Source organism: Benincasa hispida, chromosome 12 (genome assembly GCF_027475165.1).
Source record: "Benincasa hispida cultivar pf3 chromosome 12, pf3_genome.v1.1, whole genome shotgun sequence".
Lineage (NCBI taxonomy): Eukaryota > Viridiplantae > Streptophyta > Magnoliopsida > Cucurbitales > Cucurbitaceae > Benincasa > Benincasa hispida.
Genome location: NC_143489.1, coordinates 33,239,309 through 33,263,344, shown reverse-complemented (window position 1 = coordinate 33,263,344; position 24,036 = coordinate 33,239,309). Strand labels below are relative to the sequence as shown.

At 32.5% G+C, this 24,036-nt stretch overlaps 2 pseudogenes; both read left to right on the top strand.

Annotated features, from left to right (window-relative positions):
* LOC150031948 (uncharacterized) lies at positions 1–18,178 on the top strand (annotated as a pseudogene).
* Positions 18,179–19,193: 1,015 nt separating this feature from the next.
* On the top strand, positions 19,194–20,630 carry LOC150031947 (uncharacterized; annotated as a pseudogene).
* The last annotated feature ends 3,406 nt before the right edge of the window (positions 20,631–24,036 follow it).

The following is a 24,036-nucleotide window of genomic DNA, read 5'->3' as shown; positions in this document are numbered from 1 at the left end:
ATGGCGACGCGAAGGGGGAAGGGTAGGCATGAAGAGGGGCGGGAGCGTGAAGGGAAGAAGGAAAATGTGGCGGAAAAATTGATTAGGGTTTTTTTTGGAAGAAAAGAGTCTTTCACTGCACGAGAAAAAGAAGGGGTTTGGTTTAAACCAGACCCCTCTCCCGATGCCGCCTGGGAGACCGTCAGGAGTTCTCCGGAAACTCCCGGTGCCGGTTTGGATGCGTCGAGAGTTTCACGGTTCTTTACTTTTTCGTGAGAGACTGTCTCTCCCGACGACCTAACTCCCGACGCCTTAAAACGGCGTCAGGAGTTCTCATTTTTCTTATAGTGGTAACATAATGTAATATAATTATTTTTAGTTCAAATTATATATTTCAAACATTGTCATTAAATCAAAAGGTATGAATAGTGACAAACCAATAACAAAGATAAAAGGAGACAAACAACCAGAAAAATAGTAGTGAAGGGAGAGGATAGAGGTGAAATCAGATTCAAGAAGCAAACTATGCCGTTAGGGTTTTGAACAAAATTCTCATAAAATGGAGTTGTGGCTTTCTTTCTTTTCTATTTTTTAAATATGAAATTTTTAGTAAGGCAAAACTTCCATTAAAATCACTTAGGAGACATTTGGGGCAATGAATTAATTATTATAATCTATGGTTATTATTGTTGGGTTTTAATAGTATGTGTTTAGGGTAGATTATTTTAGTTTGGGTTTTAATAATATGTGTCTGAAGTGTAAACTATTTTAGTTTGAGGAGTAAATAGTAAACAGTATAACAAAAAAAAATGATGAATATAAAATAGTAGTAAATAGTAAATAGGATATTTATAATAGATAGTAAAATAAGGAAAAAAATCTAAAAATATAAAATCTCCTTAAAATATTTGCAAATATAGAAGTGTTAACTAGTCAATTTTTTAAAATTTTTCTAATTTTCAGTTTTGCCCTCCCATGTCTTTTCTTGTTGCACACCTTCTTCTTCCCTTTTCTTTTTTTATTTTTACTTTTCTTTATTTTCTTCGATTTTTGCTTTTTTTTTAAAAAAAAAAAAATCTTTCATTTCTTCGGTTTTTGCTTATAGTTTTTGTTTCTTCCCTTTATCCGATTTTTGCTTCCTCTCTTTCTTTTTTATTTTATTTTTATTTTTTAATTTTCTTTCCTTTCTCCGATTTTTGGATCCCTTTTTTCATTTTCTTTCCTTTCTCCAATTTAGTTTCGTATCCAATACTTGAAAGTACCCAATTCATAAGTGACTCGACACCAACAAGTCAACCATCAAGTTTGATTATTATAACGAAACATTAAATATAAAAAGAAAATGAAAACATATTTGAAAGAAACTATTTTTTTAGTCCACAAATTTGCACAATTTTTAGAAACATTTCTTAAAAGTTTGAAATAAGAAACGAGAATAGTTATTAAATAAGTTTATTCTCAAAAAATGAGAAATTCGAACAATATCAGACATGCCAATTTTTTTTTTTTTTTTTTTTTAGGATTTTAAGAGTATGATGTCTATTAGAAGTAAACTTGAAAAAATGGCATAGATGGCTCAAATGAAGGGCACAAATTAAAATATTTGTGTATTTGTGTATCGTAATATTTGTTTACAAAATCAAATGAAGAACAAGGGTCTGGTTTGGTTGTTTACTGTTTTTACGAAAGTGCCCTTAAGAGGTATCGAAAAGAAAAGGGACCATAAGAATGTTTGGAAAGGACAAAAAAAAGGACAATAAGGTGGTCAGTAGCTATCTTTGATAGAAGCTACCACTAATAGCATGTTATCTGTGATAGAAGCTAATATTGATAGCGCGTTATCGGTGATAGAAGCTAACATTGATAGGTGTTATCGGTGATAGAAGCTAATAGCGCGTTATTGGTGATAGAAGCTACCACTGATAGCACGTTATCGGTGATAGAAGCTACCACTGATAGCACGTTATCAGTGATAGAGAGCTATCACTGATAGCATGATATCAGTAAGATCACTGATAGCATCTTATCAATGAGAAAAGCTATTACTGATAACCTCGATATGAGTAATTAGTGATATCGGTGATAAAAGTTAGGTGAAATCTATATATCGAGTTTCTTTGAAAGTTCATAACTAGTTATAGAAGACTATCATTGCTAGCTTTAAGTGTTAATATTCAAGGTTAATTCTAATTGATGAAAGTCTATCAGTGATAGCAACTGATAGTTGCTATCATTGATAACCACGATAGAAGATTATTAGTGATAGCTACCGTGTTAATCTTTGAAAGTTGATAATTATTTATGAAAGTCTATCAACGATAGCTTTCATTTTGAAAAATCTGGAAAAAGCGAGCAAAATGATGGCTAGGCATAGACTTTTTAGTCTTTTACCATTTTTTTTGTTCTATATATGCAATTATTTTATACTTGTACTACATATTCTATTATTTTGGGTTTGAATTCCATTTATGCAATTAGCCCTAGTAAATATTGTAGCAATGAAGCTTTAAAATAGTATTGACTGTAGTTAATTGGGGATTACAAAATATTATTTAGTGTAGCAAATAGATAGTTTTAATAGAGGAAGCCTAATTGGAAGTTGAAAAGGCCCTTTAAATAACCTTGGAATTTAGCTTATATTTTTACATTTTTGGAAATAATTATAATAATGATGATAATAATAATTAATTTGTTAAATAATTAGAAATTAAAATTTTAACATTAATTTGTACTTCTAATAAGTCTTTGTCCTTGAATTTTGAAAGGTGTCTTAGATCATTAAATTTTCAATTTAGGTCTAATATAATTTTTTACGTCTATTTAGTGACGATTTTAATTTTAGTTTTCAATTCTTGAAAAATATATATGTTTGTATTTTATAAATTTTAGTTTATACTTTTCATCTTTGTCAAAGAAGCATTGGAATTCACTGTCAAATTATGAAAATAACAAAACAAGCTTTAAAAAATAAGCTACTTTTTTTAGTTTTTAAAATTTATAGCTAGAAATAGTGATTATAAACTTAATTCCAAAGTGATTTTGAATACGAAACAAATCATTTTAACAATTTTTCATAATCACTTTCAAACATGTCGATGATAAAAATAATAATGGGCATATTACCATGTTTATTTTATAAGAATATTTTTGTAATATTTGAGAATATTTTGATCATTGTGTTTTGTTTGTTTCTTAAAATTTCTATTTAGGAATGTCTTAAATTTTCATAATGTTCCAAGAATGCTTACGACTATTTATCAATTTATAATAAATTGAACTTATATAACAAATTTGTTTTTATCAATTTAATTTTTTAAAAATTAATACTATTTATATTATTTTTATATGTTATTTTTCTCAACAAAATAATATATCATAATTTACGACTTTTTATAAAATTAATATTAATATAAGTTTAATTTTAAATATCTTGCTAAAACATAATAAGAATTACAAAAAAAATATATGATATATATAGTCAACAATATTTATTTTAATTATATAACACAAATGAAAATTAATGTAGATAAAAGAAAAAGACATTAATCCAGATGTTAAACAGCCCCTTGGAAATGTAGATGTCCACTCCATGAAAATCTAACAGTGTTTTTTTTTTTTGGAATATAGATAACAAGAATTTTTAGATGTTTGGAATAATAGAATCTCAAAATTATAGGTGAATGACATCCTTAGATAATCATATTTGTTTTGTAAGAATATTTTTGAAGATATTTGAAAATATTTGGATAATTATGTTTGTTTTGTAAGATTTCTGCTCGACAATGTATTAAATTTATATAATGTTCCAAGAATATCTTTATGACTTTTCCTATTCCTACTAAAAATCTAAATCTTGTTGTTTAATTTTTAAAAAGCACATCCAGCAATTCGATTAATTCTCCGTTGAAGATTAGCGTGTTCTAGCTACTTCCTTATTTCTTTTACACTTTCACTATTACTTCCACTAGGAGATGAGAGGATATATAATAAGAAATTTTCTTCTATATCCATTCTTCTACATCCTATCACAACAAACTCTTTTTACTTCTCTATTTAAAAATATTTTTAAATTATTTATTTTTGTGTGTGATTTAGGGTGTGACCTATGAGGCGTTGATGGTAATGCTTGAAAATAAAAGTATTCAATCTTTAAGAATTATAGATATTGGTATTGTTGATTTGATTAATTAGGTTTGTAATTCACCATCTGTATCTTTATTTTTGTGGAGGGGTTTGAGGCTTTGGCTCCACGAAGGGAGGGTATGGTCTTTCTCTAAAGTGTGATAGAGTGTATAACGGTGTTGTCCATTGTCTCGCTCTGGTGGTTGCTAGTCATATGGAGATTATATGTATGTTTTTGTGACCGTACTAGAAAAATGAACTATCACGACACACTTCTATAACCAACTCAAGAGGAGGGAATGAAAAGATTGTCATATATGTAAAAAAACCTCGTTTTTGGTGGGAAAAAATAGAGGTTTTCGAATTTTTTGAAATTTATGATAATTTTTAAGTTTAGTGAATCTATAGTAGATTTTTAAGTGTCATTAATGGTCAAGTATAATGTTACTTTTTCAATTATACTTTATTTTTCACAAGCCCTAGTTACTCAAATCTCAAACAAAATCTTTTGTTTTCACAAGCCCTAGTTACTCAAATCGCAAACGTTTCCAAAGGAGTATTTTCCCATCCCCGCTAAGGAAACGGGTCTCCGTGGGACCCATCCTTTTTTCTTATATATATATGTATATGTATATATATATATAAATATATATAAATATTTGTAATTAATATATATATTAAAAAATAAAAATTTAATTAGGGACGAAGTTGGGGATGGGGACGGGGCAGGGATACCCTCCTCGTCCCCGACCAAGAACCTGGTTAGAATTCCTGATTTGACTCCATCCCCAGTCAAACTGGGGATTCCCAGCCCCGATCGGGATGGAGACCCGCGAAGACTCAACCCCACGAGAATTTTTGCAACCCTATCCTTCACCACTTTTCGTTTTCTATTTCTCCCAAAGTCTCACCCTTCTAGTGTCTCTCTTCACTAGTCGGTCGTGTGTCCCTTTTGGCATCTCTCTCCCTCGCTGGTCGTCAATCCCAACGTCTCTAAGGTACAATTTTTCTGAGGTACAATTTTTCTGATTTTCTCCCTCCCCTCAATGTTCTTCCCCCTCAAATCCCCCTCTGGTTTTTTCGTTGCCCAGCACTCCACTTACCATTCTCTCTCTATCCCTCAAGGAAGAGGAGGAAGAGGGAGTTTGTTTGTTGGATGTGTCCCAGATTTGCTAAACATTTATTATTCATTTTTTACTCAATATTAAACACCTAAAGCTCTTGCTGCATCTGGGCTCTATGAAGAAGCAGACCTTGTAATTGTTTCGAATGTAGTTTAATTGTTGTCTTGCTCGATTTCTTTTTGGCTAGGGGTTGAAGAACCTCGAGGTATGTTCTCACCTCTTCTAACTCTTCATTTTTGCCGACTTCTAAGTCTTCTACCTTTTGATTGATTCAGAATGTTTGAATTAAAGTTTAAGATTGTTTTATTTTGTAAACTACTTTAAACTTCTTTTAAACTTTTTAAATATTATATTGTAGCTTGTTGCCTCTATAATTAATTTTAACATAAAGTAATTGATGATGTTTAAAATTTGACATTGTCACCTTTTGTTTGAAAGACCTTCTTTAGCAAAGTTATAGGGTTTTGGCTCTGTGGAGTTGCTCTCTTAGAATGGATAGGTATATTGGATTTGTCTTCAGATTATAGTGTTATTATACTAGTTGCTATAGCCTTTTTTTTTTTTTTTTTTTGGCTTTTTCTTGCTTTTGTTCTAAGGGAAGTCTTTGTTAATTGTAAGTGTAATGACTCACATTCCAGATGCTTAAGGTGAGGGATTGATTTTTTTTTTTAATCTAATAAATATTAACCACTCTAATATCTTTTCTTTGCTAATGTAAGTGAAATATTACTATCTATATTGTGTTAGTTTTAGTATTTTGACATCTTAAACTAATCCAATTGTGGTGGCTGTGGCTGTTTCCATCATGATCAATATTTGTAGGAGAGTTTCAAATTCTGCCCCATTTTGACTAAGGTCTATTATTGATTTTTGTTGATTGTGGGTAATATTATCCCTTTTAAACATTCTCTTGGTGATAGTGAAGGTTTTCAAACTATGTTGTAACAATAGGAAACCGTGGGTTTCGATCTAGGTAAGTAGTTTCCAATTCTTACCTAAACATAGATTTGATTATTGTTTCGAGATTGAAATTGAGGTTTAGTTTCTTTTAATTTGTTTTGAGATTGAAAGTGTCACTTTGACACTTTTTAGGAAATTTTTACATGATTTTCGTAAATAAAGTGTGATTTAGCTACTTTTTAGGAGCATTTTAGTGGGTTTCCATAATCAAAGTATTACTTAGACATGTTTTAGGAATATTTTATGTTGTTTCAAAATCAAAGTGACTTAGATACTTTTTTGGAACATTTTAGGTAGGTTTTAGAGTCAAAATGAAACTTGGGCACTTTTATGAAACTTGTTTAGAGAGTGAAAGTGTCACTTTGATACTTTTTAGGAACTTTTTACGTCATTTTCATTATCAAATGGAAAACTTTTAAAATGTTATTAAATCCTAGATTTTAAATATCATGAAATCTCAATTTTGTTGTAGTGATCCGATATGAAATTATCATCTAAAATAGTTTTCAATTTTGAACATTTGAAATTTAGGGAAAAATTGCCGGTTTTGACCCAAAAACTTTTTCTCCATTAAAAAGTAATCTCAACTTTAAAATCTACATTTTAAAGCCATTTTCCCAATGTTTTAGACTTTAAGTGGGGGACCCACCACGTAAAAAGACAGTTTTACCCCTGAATAAATGATTATTCAATTGTCTTGAATATGAAAGCATTTAACTTACCTAGTTCACATATCTTAAAATAGAAACTTCAGTTTTCAGTTTCACATTTTGTTTTCAATAATAGAAATACTTTACGTGAGGTGAGGGTCCCAACTTCAAAGAAATAATCTTTTTTAAAGGGTCCCAAGTTTAGAGTGTTGGGGTTGATGCCCTAAACTCTCGTAGGGTCCTATAGTTTGTAAACACCTGTATAAACCAACGCTTGTGATGTAACAATATGAGATATTTTCTTCACCGTTGTCTATGAAATATGAGATATTTTATTTGTTTTTACTACATACCAATAAACTAAAATCCCTAGTTGTCGTTGTAGATAGTTACAAGTGTTGTGACGTACTACAGATGGTCTGATCCTGATCATTCATGTGGAGACATGCGAGCGGGGGTGTCCTATAAAAAAGAGTTTGTATAAGACTGGACCACGAAGTATTTAGTCTCATTATATAACGCCGTTCATGACAAAGACTTTCATTTCACTAGGATGACCATAGGTAACATGACCTTAATCCTGAGTGAGTTGGGAACTCCTGCCTATGAGGGCGGTCCTTTGATTTGCATGAGTGTAGTGGCCAGATTTTCGACTCAAACCTACCATTTTGGGGATTCGTCTGATTTGGGAGCTGGGAACTAAGCTACACAAGATGAAATTCACTCCTTCTCCGAAGCAAGGGTAAGTAGATAGATTGCTCCCTTAAGGGCTCATTTCGAGGCTTGAACGATATGACGCCACACATCTTCTCATGGCTCGAGAGGTATCCACTCATAGTAGGACTATGATGTATTGTTCATTAGAGGGATCAGTGGTACGTAAGGAGTTAGATGTAACTACAAGGGCAAAACGGTAAATTGGCTCAACTATACTTACGAGAGATCTGTAAAGGGTTAGTACTTACGAGCGATCTGTGAAGGGTTATCATACTGTTGATTGATTATATCCGATGGACACAGAAATATATCTGTAGTGAGAAGAGTGCAGCTATCAGTCTTTAGTAGAGTGCCAAATAGTTAACGGATGGCTGATCTCGTGATTAAAGAGTTTAGTTAGTTATTCACGTACTGTTAGAGCTTCGAGCTACAGGTTCATAAGGTCCCCTTGGTAGCTCAATGGATTTAAGTTGAGAATCAATTTTTGGGTCAGTTTGAAGTGTTTAAATTGATAAGAGGAAGTTTGATTATATATAATATGATTAAATTGGTTCAATTATATGTGATATAATTGATATGATGTATGAGATACATTATTTGGAGGATTTTGATATAAATATGATTTACATTAAGTAAAGGAGAAAAGGACCATGGTTTAAATGTTACATATGATGTGATATTAAAACTAATATGATAACTTAGTTATTATATTTATTTAATAAAACAATTATACGATAATTGTGGACGGTTTCTCCTTTAACCGTGCATGAAAGTGGGAGGTTATGTTCAGTTTTCATAACTGAAGGATAAAATGAAAAATGTTTTCATTTTGTAAAGAATCGCGTCATTAAGTGCTATCACTAATCGTTTAGCTAACTAGAGACTATACGATAGCCTTCTAAGTGAGAGCCTAAACGATCGTGTACTAGCGCCTTTGACTAAACGATTGTGTAGAGCAATTTACTAAACGACCGCGTGCCTAGCGAGATTTTCTAAACGATCGTGTAAATGATCAAGCCTATTTTTCTAAATGATTGTGTACCTGCTGAGTTTTACTAAACGATCAAGCACACAAAGTCTATACGATAGATAGTATACTCTCCCACTTGCTTGGTCATATAGTTCGATCGTTGTTTCCTCCATCCCTCTACTAAATCCAACAGAGCCCACACCTCTTGGATTCTCACTTCGAGAATACCAAGGTCGCCAAGTGGTGGTGTCTAAGAGGGTGTTTATTCGTGGAGAAGTTTGTTCGTGATTACTAGACGATTGGGTAAGCGATCTGGGCGAGAGTGAGAGATTGATGTCTAAGTTCTTCATGAGAGCGAGAGATCAGTAGAAGAAGCATTCTTCAAAGGTATATCACTCATTCCTTTTGTATTTAATTTCTAAATTATGTCGTAATTTGTTCAAAGTTGCATAACTATTTTGTATATTTATGATTGGCTTTAATTCTGTCATAATGGGCTTGAAAAGATCTTGCTTCCGCTCATGGGTTCTCATTGATAAGAGTTCCTTCATAGAGGAACAATTTCTTTCCTTTTTGAGAGTTCCAAAAGAGACAGGTATGTTGAAAAATAGTTTTTTTATTTTTATTTTTCAAAAATTCATTAAAATAGAGCCAAAAAACTACTTTTTAAAGAAAATTTTCAATAAGCAATGAAATTCTTACTTCTTTTTTACTTGCATACGTTATAAAGGAGTATTATTATGTTTTAGGAGAAAAAGTGGAGAGAAAATTGAAAATGAAAATACTGGAACATGATAAGTCTCGTGAAATTGTCTTTCTCATGAAGATGACTTTGTCTAACTTCACGAGACAACTCTTTTGTTCAACTTTTGTCTTGGGCAATTGAACTAATCGAGCTATCTCGTTAAGTTGACCAGGTCAACTTTCTCGTGTAGTGACCATGTCAACTTTCTCTTGAAGCGACCAGGTCAACTTTCTCGTGAAGTTGACCATGTCAACTCTCTCGTAAAGTCAACTTTCTCCTTTTTTAAAAAAAAAAAAAAAATATTTATGTATACATTTTATTCTACCCAGTAAGTTTTATTTTCACTTGTAGAATGTCTCGTGTGTTTGTCTACTATGGTGGTATTTGGAATGAGAATGAACAAGAATATGCAGTTGGTAATCTAGGGGGTTTGGATGTAAGAGGTAACATTTGCTTTCAGGACTTCTTGTTGAAGTTGTATAGTCTAAGTGGGATTGACCCAAAAAATCACGATCTCACCCTAAGATGTTTATACAATTTTGGATCCAGAATTCCTATGTATTTGATATGAAATTTTCAAGAACTTAGGTTCTTTTTAAATGGTGAGGACACATGTAGGCCCCCTATTTATTTATCAACAAAATCCAAATCTATGTATGATGACAATGACTTAAAGAACCTAGTTGCTTATACCAGCCAAGCTTTCCATACAATTTAGCCCAAGAATATCCACACCCTCATTATCCTACATAACCTTCCTTTGAACAAAATTATCCATCAGACTATGCTACATCACTAACCTCTTTAAATAATATTGTTGCCCCATATAACCTATATGATGATAATTTCTTTTCTTATTCATACAATCCCGAGGATAATGGTCCCTCCTCCTCAATGTACGGTGAGGAGGATATTGGTTATGCAGACGGGGGGTTTGGGCATAATGTAAGTGAGGAGAATGACATAGAAGATGAAAATGTACGTGTTAAAGGGGTTTTTGAGGTGTAGGAGAGAAGAACGTGAATGCAGAGGAGAGCATAGTTGAAGACGATTATGAACAAAAGTTACTAAAGGAATTGGATGGTGAGTTTAATGAGTCTGATTATCTGACTGAAGAGGATGACAAGAACGTTTGAATGGAGGGTGAGTGTAATAACCGTCAATGCGAAGATATCAACCTATACATGGGAAATACTCATGCGGAACTTTTGAGTGTATGTCCTGAAGTGGCAATGATTGTGTCAGGTTAGATGTTTGAGAGCGAGGACATTGATATTAAGGTAGGGCAGATATATCTCTCAAAAGGAGAACTTTTATTCGCATTGCCCCTCTTTGCTATACGCCGAAATTTCGAACATAGGGTTGACAAATCCATGAAATCACTACTGGTTGTTAAGTGTAGACATGTTGTTTGTCATTGGAGGATTTGGGCTCGAAAGCTTAAGGATCCGGAGTTGTTCAAGATAACAAGGTATTAAGATGTCCATACATGCTCACAATAATTAATGGATCACGACCACCATCAAGCTAGAAGCAAGTTAGTTGGTCATCTGATTAAGTCCAAGTTCACGAACGTTGGTAGGACATATAGGCGAAGGATTTCATACAGGATATGCGGGAGGGATACGGTGTTAATATTATATAAGAAAGCTTGGCGGTCTAGAGAAGAGGCTTTAGTAATGGTCCGAGGAAGTCCTGAGGAGTCTTTTGACCAGTTACATGCTTATAGGGAAGCTTTGAAGATAACGATGAAGGGATTGGAATTCTCCGCAACGGAAGCAATTGGATGCATCAATCTCTAAATTTTGTTTTACAGAATACACAGAATTCAGAGTGACAGAAACCATGAAAAAACATAATCCTAAGCATACTTTCTATAGTTCAAATAGAAAGGAAGGAATTAAGAAATCACATACCCTTGAAGACCAAATCTTCATGTTATTCTACAATTCAAGTCGTCTTCTCCCGATCTCACAAACTCAACATCCACAAACTCAATGAATAGAAATGGACACCACCAAGGGGTCTTCCCCATTATTCTCAGCGACGAGAATCGTGCAGAGGTGTGGGCTTGCACTCAATCTTGGCGTGAGGGAAGGAGAAGAGAATTGAGAGAAAAATTCATCTCCGTAAACAACACAGAGAGAAGGAGAAGAACCAGAGAGCCACAGAGAGAGAACTTTCTCTCCAGTTTTTTCTTAGTTTTGTATGTGAGAGTAAGATTGAGAAAATAATGAGTGAAGGAGTTATAACTCACTCCCCTTTAATTTTAATTAAATTCAATTCAAATTAAAAATTTTGAATTTAATATATATATATATATATATATATATATATATATATTAACCACTTAATATATATATGAACTATATTTTATATCACATATAACATATATAACTTATAGTTAATGTTATATCACATACAACATAAATTATAGTTTATTACTCTCAAATAAACTAAGGTATTGATATGAATCATATTCATATTAATTTTAACCTATAGTTTTTATATGAATCACATTCATATAAATAATAACTGAATCATATTCAAATTGTAATACCTCTCAATAAAATATATAAATTTAATATGAATCATATTCATATTAATTTTAATATATAGTTTTTATATGAATCACATTCATATAAATAATAACTGAATCATATTCAAATTGTAATACCTCTCAATAAAATATATAAATTTAATATGAATCATATTCATATTAATTTTAATATATAGTTTTTATATGAATCACATTCATATAAATAATAACTGAATCATATTCAAATTGTAATACCTCTCAATAAAATATATAAATTTAATATGAATCATATTCATATTAATTTTAATATATAGTTCCTATATGAATCATATTCATATAATTAATATTTGAATCATATTCAAATATTTATTTCTCTCATAAAATTAAAAAAAATTAATATGAATCACGTTCGCATTAAATTTTAACATATAGTTTTTATATGAATCATATTCATATAATTAATATTTGAATCATATTCAAATATTTATTTCTCTCATAAAAATGTATCAACATACGTTATATTATATAATGTATCAATATACGTTATTTAACTGTATCTTATATAATTAATTCTCTTTAATTAATTTGAATAATTCAATTAACACCAAAATTAATTTGATTCCCATCATTCCTCACTGAGCTAACGAGGAGACCTTATGGACCTATAGATTGAAGTTTCAATGTTATAGGATTTATTGATTAAACTCTTTTAATCAAATTAATCGACATCTTACTTTTTAAGTACCACTAATTCCTCTAATGAACAGTTAGTCATAGTCCAACTATGGTTGAATCCCTCTCGAGCCAGGAGAGGGTGAGACGCTTCATTGTTCAAGCCTCAGAATCAACCCTTAAGGGAGAAATTTATCTCCTTACCCTAATTATAGGGAAGGAGTGAATTACTTCTTGTGTAGCTGTGTTTCCAGCTCCCCAGTCAAACGAATCATCAAAATGGTAGGCTTATTGAATCGACGAATCTAGCCACTCTTGAAGGAACTCTAAAATTAGAGAACCAGGGAGCGGAAGCAGATCGTTCCAAACTCCATTGTGAAAGAACATAAACATCTAAAGTCATTCCAAGCAGTTATGCATTAAAGACTAAATACAACATGCTTCTTAATTAAAAACAAGGGATCGAGTAGAATACTTTGAAGAACCCTTTCTTCACGTATTTCCCTCGATCAAACTCGAACGCGTTGAACATCATGAATGCAACGAGGAAACTCAACAAATATCACGAACTGGAAAAACCTCAATCGCCAGCGAGTACAACTCGATCCTCAACCCTCAAACAAAACTGGACACCACCACTCGATTACCTTGGTATTCTCGGTGTGAGAATCCAGAAGTTTTGGGCTCTGTATGGATTTGGGTATGTGATAACCAATCGTTTAGAAAAAGAAGTCTATTGTATAAACTTGATACTCAATCGTGTAGAAAGCAAGTTCTATCGTATAGAAAACTCGATAACTATCGTTTACTCTCTCGAATATGAAAACGATCAATTCATGGATTTGGGTGCTTCAACAATCGTGTGGAATGAAAAAATGAAAAACTATTTTTCAACTTTATCCAATAGTTAGCCATAGACCGTCTAAAACCACCCACTAAGGTGGTTATTGGAGAAAACTAATTTATCTCATAATTAATATATTATAAATAAATATAATAACTAATTTATCATATTATATTTATAACCTATAGTTTTAATATTACATCATATGCAACATATAAACCATAGTTCTTTTTCTCCTTTATGACATTTAATATAAATCATATTTATATTAATTCCTCCATTCAAAATTAATGTATCAAATACATTAAATCAGTTATATCACATATAATTGAATTAATTTAATTATATCATATATAATCAATTTCCCTCTTGTTAATTTGAACATTTCAAATTAACCCAAAAACTGATTCTCAACATGAATCTATTAAGCTACCGAGGGGACCTTATGGACATGTAGCTTGAAGCTCCAATGATACGTGAATAACTGACTAAACTCTTTAATCATGATATTCACCATCTGTTAACTGTCGAGCACTCCACTAAAGATCGACAGCTGCGCTCTTCGCACTACAAATGTATTTCTATGTCCATTGAATAAACCAATCAATAGTACGATGACCCTTCACAAATCGCTCGTAAGTACAGCTGGGCCAAATTCTCGTTTTACCCCTGTAGTTATATCTAACTCCTTAAGTACCATTGATTTCTCTAATGAATAATATATCATAGTCCCACTATGACTAAACCTTTCTTGGGCCAAGAGAAGGTGTGGTGCCACATTGTTGAAGCCTCAGAATCAGCCCTTAAGGGAGCAATTTATCTATTTACCCCTGCTTCGGGGAAGGAGTGAATTTTGTCTTGTGTAGCTAAGTTCCCAGCTCCTCAATCAGACGAATCCCCAAAGTGGTAGGTTTGAGTTGGCGATCTGACAATTCACACCCATGCAAATCAAAGAACCACCCTCATAGGCAAGAGTTCATAACTCACTCAGGATTAAGGTCATGTTACCTATGGTCATCCTAATGAAATGAAAGTCTCAATTATGAAGGGTGTTATATAACGAGACTAAACATTTCGTGGTTCAGTCTTATACAAACTTCTTTGTATAGAGCATCGCTCACACGTCTAATACACGAATGATCAGGATCGGACCCTTTGTAGCACTTTACAACATTTGTAACACCTATAAAGCGGGCCACACTTGTTGTGTCACCAGGATAAGGTATCCCTCCTTTATTCATATACTATAGACCATTTAGGTTATCACTTAAAGCACGATTCACTTGTATGTCTCCACATACATGCTTAAGTTACAACGATAATCATAGATCTTAGTTTATTGGTTTGTGGTTAATGAAACTAAAATATCTCATATTTCATAGACTGAAGTGAATAAAATATCTCATATTATAAATCACAAAGTGTTTGTTCATACATGTGTTTACAAACTACAGGACCCTATAGGATCACCCTCATAGGCAGGAGTTCACAACTCACTCAGGATTAAGGTCAAATCATATATGATCATCCTGGTGAAATGTAAGTCTCTTCTAGCAACATCGCTATAAAGAGAGACTTAACATTTTGTGGTCCAGTCTCCACAAGAATAATCAGGATCAGATCATTTATAGTACTTTACAACAATTCTAACAACTAAAAAGCGGGTCGTATCAATAGTGTTACTAGAATAAGGCACCCAACCTTATTCATATACTACAGTCCATTTAGGTTATCAGTTAAACATAATCCACTTGTATGTCTCCACATGCATGTCTAAGTTACATCAGATAACCTTGGATCTTAGGTTAATGGATTATTGCACAAGTAATATAAAATCAATCAACCATTGATTCAACAAACATAAAACTACGAGGATTTAAGAAATACACCCCAACAATCTCCCACTTGCACTAAAGCTGAGAAAATATGAACCGATGAGACATGTATCCTAGGGCATACACTATATCCTACATGCTCTCCCACTTGCCATAGCACACTAGAGTCATGAGAAAATATGAACCGATGAGACATGTATCCTAGGGCATACACTATATCCTACATGCTCTCCCACTTTCCATAGCACACTAGAGTCATGTCTCGTAGTTATAGATAGTCTAAGAGATCCTCTCACACTTTAGCCTAGAGAATCCTTTTATGTAATACAAAGAGTTATGTCAATAAGAACCATATGTTCAGCAACGAGATGTACCCACATTCCATGTTATTCCTTCCACTAGGTGCTTACATATGGTCTCCAACCTAATCCTTGAATCATGTTATCACATAAAATGAATAGATTAAGTTATATTTGAAACAATTTTCAAATATCTCAAGACACCTCGAAGATAGGCAAATTATTGCTTCACAAGAAAAATACTGCCCCTTAGTCCAATAGAGACCATCTAGGATAAAACATGGATTTCTCTAAATCCAATATGAAACAACGTAACTCGTTAAAAAATCAAATCTTAAACTATATACACTGAAGTTTCATTGTTTGTAAGTTTTAATTTTCAACACTCAATGGTCATACCATCAAATTCCCTGATTAAACCAACCAATTGTATATTAAATATTAATGAAGTCTCATGTAAAATTGATATCCCCTCAACATTTGAGGTGTCTTAGGAAACATTTTCCTTAGACATATCAACGTCATTGTAGATTGATACATTACCATTCCATCTTTAGCAATCGCATCGAACATTAAACAACTACTTTGTAAATATAAGATGCATGAGACAAATTAAATAACATGTCCTAAACATTTGTATGTGGACCTTCAATATACAAAATTACTTCAAATCAACTATTTGAAATTGGTTGAACAGGAAAAACTCGTATATGATTTTTACTTCATTCGTAATGTGCAAATATCAATATAGAATATATAAATATCCACGTTCCATTTTCTTGTCTGTTTCAAGAATACCTTCATCGCTTAAAGTCATTGATTATGATACTATATCAAAAAATTTCTTGAAATTATATAGATTCTTTGAACTCCTTTTCATAAAGAAGGTATTCATTTCTACACATATGTATGCAATAACGAATGTACTAAGACTCTGCTGTGAAACTAGGTAGAAATTGACTCATAGTCTATTTTCACCCAACAACTCTAGCGTGGGTTTTCACCTGACGCCAAGAGTCTTATTTTGAAGATCTATATCTCCAAATATGACACTTTCAAGCTTTCTTTTCGTAGACCCCTGCATATCCTATGAGGTAACCCCATCAATGAAAGTCTACAAAATATTGATTGAGATTAAATACAATACTTCATCTCATAATCATGACTTTAATAATGTTTGTCAACTTCTTTCAATATTTATCATCTAGTATGACAGCTTTGACTTCCAAACATGGTGAAATGAGTTCTAAATATAGTTGTTGGCCTGTAGTGATGGTTATCTATAATCTTCCACCATGGTTGTGTATGAAAAGAACCAACGGACAACATTGGCACATACTTAGCACCACTAATTGAAGATTTAAAACTTTTATAGGGAAGTGGTGTTGAATATTATGATGCTAATCGAGAAGAACTATTCAACTTACTGTCAGATTTGTTATGGACAATCAACGATTTTCCTGCATATGGTAACCTAAGTGGATGTTATGTGAAAGGATATAAGCCTGTCCAATTTGTGGAGACAATACGTCTTCTATAAGATTGAAATATGAGAAAAAATGGGATACCTTGGACATCGAAGATTCCTAGCACAAAATCATCCGTACCGGCACCAAAAAAAGTCGTTTAACGGTCAAAATGAACTTGGTACAATTCCATAACCACTTTCTGGGGAGGCTATATATTTAAAAATCAAAGGCCTTGAATTTCCTAAAGGAAAGAAGAAGAATAAAAAACAAACCACAAAAGGAAGTTCAAAGATTTGTTGGAACATATTGTCTTCTTTTTTTTAGTTGACATACTGGAAAGATCTTCATATCAGACATTGTTTAGATGTGATGCACATTGAAAAAAATGTTTGCACAAATATCTTAGGTACACTTCTTGATATTCCAGGGAAAATTAAGGATGGATTGAATGCTAGACGTGATTTAGTTTATTTAAAAATTCAACCAGAGCTTGCACCTGTTAGCAGTGACAAAAAAATCTTCATACCCCCTGCGTGTTATACTTTTACAAAGGAAGAAAAATGTTGTGTTCTAAAGACATTGTCAGGAATAAAGGTTCCTAAAGGTTACTCTTCGAATGTTAAAAACCTTGTGTCGATGACAGAATTAAAGCTTAATAGTTTAAAATCTCACGATTTTCATGTGCTCTTACGAAAATTATTTCCTATTGTGATAGGATCAATGCTACCAAAACATGTTCGGTATTCTATAACTCGATTATGTATATTTTTCAATTCGGTATGCAACAAGGTCCTAGATGTGCAACAATTAGAAAAGTTGGAAGAAGATATTGTGCTTATATTATGTTTATTGGAGAAGTATCTCCCTCTTTCATTTTTCACAATTATGGTGCATCTCACAGTACACATAGTTAAGGAAGTCAAACTTTGTGGTCTATATATCTACGATGGATGTATCCCTTTGAAAGATTCATGAAAGTAATTAAAAACTCCGTGAGAAATGACTATCATCCAGAAGGTTGTATTACTGAAAGTTATATTGTAGAAGAAGCCATTGAATTTTGTTCTGATTTCCTGTCTGGAGTAGGTCCTATTGGGGTTGGCACTCATAATTTATAAGACTGTTTAGACAATTCAAATATTGGTAGACCATTGTCCAAAAGAGTTTCTTTCAAACCTGAACAAGAACTTTTATATCAAGCTCATCGGTATGTTTTGGAAAATACAGTTGATGTGGAACCATATTCAGAGTAAGTTTTTTCAATGATTTTGGTTTTATTTTTTTCATTTAGTTTTATGATATAAATCTAGCTATACTATGTTTCAATGTTCACTTCAAAGAAAACATATGATGACTTTGCAATTGCAACATCGAAATAAGTCCAAATATCAAAAATGGATTCAAGAGGAACATAATCAGACTTTTATATCTTGGCTACGAGAAGAGGTAAAATGTTCAACCTATTATTTTACACACACTTTTTAATGCCTGAGTTGGAATGGAAATTCTCATGGTAGGTTACACTTTTTAATGCTTGAGCTTGAAACGAGAAATACTGAAGTTTTAGATAACTTGAAGTGGATTGCTCATGGTCCTCATCCTTTTATGATTACGTATGGCAGTTACATAATCACTGAATGTCGTTATCACACAAAATCTTGTGATAAGGATCAAAGTATACAAAACAGTGGAGTTAGTTTAGTTGCAAAAACGATGCAAGTGTCTAGTTCAAAAGATAAAAATCCCATCAGTGGAGATATGTCTTTTTTATGGAGTGATACAAGAGATATGAGAACTAAATTATCATACGTTTAATGTTGCTGTGTTTAGATGTGACTGGGTTGAGAACAATAGTGTATCAAAATCAATGAGATCGGTTTTGTCTTAGTTGATTTAAATATAATAGGTCACAAGTCTTATACTTTTATACTAGCAACCCAAGCAAGACAAGTGTTTTATGTTGAGGATCCAAGTGATGTTAGATGGTCAATTGTGTTTACCCCACCACAAAGGGACTTTGAAGATAGATATAATGACGACGAACTTGGAGATACAATATTACACTATCAAGGAATATCCAATGATATGTCGAATATTGATGTACATAATGACTTGGGTGAGAACATGTCAACATATGTACGATCGAATTGTGAAGGCACATGGATACCTATACATAACATTTTATGAGTAGGTTCTATATTGTGTAATATGATAATTTTTTTAATTTATAATTTTTATCAATCACATTTGATTTTTTGTTTGCTTAAATTTGATTGCCAGTTTTTTTATTTATACACCACATGGAGCATAGTAGAGTGGGTGATGAAGATTTAGAGGTTGGTGACAAAGAAATAGCAGTTGTTAGGTCAAATGAAACCACCAATCAAAAGAAGAGAGAACGGGGAGCTACTATTATGTTTGATGTAACACGTATTAGGAGTGTGGAAAAAAAGAAGTTTGTAGAATACAATGAAGATGGCGTACCCATTGGTGAAAATGGAGGAAATTTGAAGTCTTTCATGGGTCCTCTAAGCATTATCATGTACCTATTATATATGCATCTTGGAAACGTGTGCCTACTGAGTTGAAAGATAAGATATATAGTACAGCTGAGGTATATATATTCAATTTTTTGTCTTGATAATATTGTAGATGTATATGTAATGTTTTCATTAACTTTTCGATGTTTAGGCTGCCTTTGTAATTGATACAAGATTTAGGAAGAACATTATGAAAACTGCAGGCATAGCTTTTCGTCAGTTTAAGAATTGGTTAACAACAAAATACATTATGTCATTTAAAGATGAACCTTAACTTCTAATAAATCCATTAGAAAAGTATTCATTTATTGATTAAAGTCATTGGGAAGAATTTGTAAGATCGAGATAGTGTGTAAAGTTTTAGGTATATTATTAATTTAATTTTATAAATATTTGTTATGTCATTCCTACTAATAATCATTACATTTGTATAGGAAAAAAGACGCTTGCAACAAGAACGCCGATCTAAGAATAAGTACAATCATCGATTTCAAGGAAAGGTTATGCTAACCTTGTTGAGGAGATGGTAAGAATTTAGTATATGTTCTCACGATCCCTAAATTTATTACAATATCTAATTTTTTTTCTTCATTTTAATGTAGAAGAAAGTATCTTCAAATGAAAGTGATTTCGATCCAGCTAACCTATGAAAGAAGGCTCGAGTTAATAAGAAAGGAGAATACGACAATGAAGATCATCAATAAGTTGTCAATCGAATTGTAAGACAAATATTAAATTTACTTGAAGTTTATGACATATAACTTAATTATATTAAATTTCATTTCTTTTTAGGATGGGATCTCAAAGAATAATACAGATCTATTTGTGCCACAAACATCACTCTCCCAATGATGTCTTAACACAAGCTTTGGGTACTCAAGAAAGGCACGGGTGTGTGCGTGGGTTTGGCGGTTTTGTTACTCCAACTACTTACTTTCATAGAGTGAAACGAAAATCAAAACATGGGAAGGATGAAAGCAAGGAAATTTTAAGTGAGAATGAAGTATTTCATAAACGTGTTAGAGAATTAAAAGCTCGTCTTCAAATGTCATCTTCTACGACATTTTTTGGACATGGAAGTTGCTCCAGAAAATTTCTTGCAGACGAGATCGAATCTCAAGATAAACAAAAAGACAAGATGAAGACTGGATACGAAAAGAAATAGAAAGAGAATATTAAGATGGAGGAGATTAAGTCCCTAGAGATACAAAAAGACAAGATAAAGATGAATGTAAATTGCAACGCAGAAGATTTGAAAATCTTTAAAGTAAGTGACACTAATAAAATCAATTAAGTTCATCAGATTTCTAATTTTTATGTTTTATATACTTTTGTTGCATTAGGAGAAATCTTTAATGGAAATGACTAAGAAAAAAGAAGTTAGTGACTCAACGTCGGTTCTTCGATATTTTTGAAATAGATTCTTAGATATGCTGAGAAGGTGATGGCTAAAGAGTCTAGTATTTCTTTACAAATTCTAGTTGGACTTTTTGGCATCAGTCAAAATAATTGTGTCCTGCGAGAGGACATAATTAGCTTTTGTAACATGGATGAAGTCAAGACAATGACTTTAGTGGCTTACATTACGTAATTAATGTTATTACTTTTGTAGACTTTAGTTTTGACTTTTCTTTCCAATTTTTGTTGTCTATATTTATGTTATAAATCTTTTGTATGTACTTGCACCAATCTTTTATTGATTCAAAGGAAAGTTTACAATAAACTTTGTAGATCTATCTCTTATTTCCTTTGGACATAACTTTCAGGAAGTTGAAACTCGAAACTTGTGTAGTAAAGTGATGGTCTCAGAAGCAAACTAAATAGCACTTGCTCCTTTTAATCCTGGATGAGTTAAAACACGTTTTGTTTTTATCAATTTCCATTAGCAATAAAAATTCTAATTATATTTTATTAACTAGTGTTTAGTGGGCACTACTTGCTATAAATGCATACGATGATACTGTGTAACCTAGACCCAATGAGGACAATATCACGGGTAGATAAAAGATATATAACTAACACATAAGTTAACCTTTTCATTTGTAGTGTTTGTTTTAAAGTGTACTTTATATTAGACTTTGTGGTTATTTCTTGACAAATAGGGAAATTGCGATATTTCAATCTTAATAGAATATTAAAAAAAGGCGGAAGAAAACCTTATAGAGAATAATAAAGGCAAGTATAAATTAACAATGACTACTTATTCATCATATTAAGTAGACATCTAGTGCGTAAGGATTATTTCATTCTTATTTATTGGTTTTTTTCTCTTTATTGTCCTCTACAAATTGGGAACACTGAATGTAGATACTACGCCATGAGGTATATAAGGGATATTGTGACCAAAAAAAGCATTGTCATCTCAGATTTGGTATGTTATCATTATTTCGACATTTCTAATATCATAGGAAAAAATATAATTCATTATAATATTTGGCTTTTATATTTATAGATTGATACAAAGAACCCGTACTCACAAATCGAGTTAAACGAGGTGCGGATAGAGTTGGCTGAATTTTTGGGTTGCTACATGTGATCGTGGTTGGTCTTTTTGGATGTATTTGTTCTGGTTGATCAATTTCTTGATTTACTTCATATCCATATAGGTGTAATATCTTTTGGTATTGTTCAAATATGCACAGGGGGGGGGGGGGGAATAGTTTTGGATTGATATATGTGATAGTTGTTATGTAGGTAGATGGATGGTTTTGATAGAAGTGTTGGAAATGTATTTTTTGAAACTGTTCATATTGGGTTGACTGTTAGAATTATGTTCCTTAGGTTGTACTATTGACAATGTTAAAGAAGTTAAATTTTATAAAGAGATATTGGTGATTTGGTTGATATATAAGTTTGCCAATGCGTGTATATTGTTTATTTGATTGATGAATATATGTCATATATATGTCAAATGTGGTTGTTGGATCAAAATACAGGAGCAATTATAGGTAAATGTCAACATTGTAGATTTTTTTAAAAAAATTACAAGCACATTTATTGACGTTGTTTCATTTTCAAGTTAACAGAATTTCTTGACCTTTTTTTTCCTTGTCAAGAACGCCCATATTCTTGACATTTCAAACATGTCAAGTGTCTGTGTTTCTTGACGTTTTTTAAATGTCAAATTAGCAAAATTTTTTGATTTTTTTTTTCTCGTCAAGAATGCCCATATCCTTGACATTTCAAACACGTCAAGTGTCTGTGTTTCTTGACTTTTTTAAATGTCAATTTTCTTAACCTTTTTAAAACGTCAAGAAAATTGATATTCTTGACACTAGCTTCCTTGACATTTTTAAAAACGTCAAGAAAAGTTATTTTTGACATTTAAAAAAGTCAAGAAACACTATTTTTTGTAGTTGTGGGTGTGTGTTAACCTTTTTATTTGGGAAATGTACACCTTACGACTGATTGTGTATTCCTTCAGGATGCACACCTATGACTGTTTATGTGCACATTTATGACCGATTGTGTATCTTCGGTTATACACTTGGCTGACATGTGCCCTTTCGAGATACACCTATAATTGATATATGTACCTTCGGGTATACATCTACGGCTGATGTGTGGTCCCTCGAGACTGCATTTACGATTGATATGTGTACTTTTGAGATACACGCCTATGACTGTTTAGTGTACCTTTAGGTTACATGCTTATGATTGATGCATGTTCCTTCGGGATCCCACTTATGGCTGATATGTGACTTTCGGGTTTACTACGATTGATATGATTGGGTGTGCACCTAGGGTTGGCAACGGAGCGGGGCGAGGTTGAGGATGCACTCCCCATCCCCGTTCCCATGGGGACTTTTAATCCCCGTCCCCATTCCCCATTTTAAGGAGTCGGGGTCAGGGTCAGAGAATCCTCGTTCGGGGATCGGGTCCCCGCGAGGAAAATTCCCCATATTTTATTTTTTATTTTTAATAATTTTTATTTAAAATTAATAAATTTTTGTATTTATATTGAAATGGTACACTTCTTAGGCAAAAAATTGGTATTATTATTGTTTTATTTATTCAAATTAATAATAAAATTTTGTTTAACATTTATTTATTTTAAAATTTGATAAAAAGTACATAAATATATATGTGTGTGTGTATTAAAAGAATTTAAAAAAAACTATTCAGGGCGGGATCGAGGTCGGGGATGGGGTGGGGATACCCTCCCCATCCCCGCTCTGTCCCCAGTTTGGGGACCTATTGTGGATCCCCGATTTGACCCCATCCTCGGTCAAACCAGGGATTCTCCACCCTAATCGAACCCGACCTTGTAGGGATTTTTGCCAACCCTATATACACCGTTGTCTAGATAAAATATTTAACATGTTACCGAGAGGGCCTAGTAGTGGGTCACTTACTGGGTATTGTTATACTCATCCTTTCTTCCTTTATGTTTTCAGGCAATAACAGGATTAGACCGATGAGTGACAGACGGGACCTGTGATAGAGGCATATGGGGACATCAACGTCGCTTTCGCTCAGTCTATGTCTTAGTCATGTGAATGTTTTGAAATTTTGAATTTATTATGAGACAGAATATTTTATTGTCTTTAGAAATCTTCTTCGTAATGTTC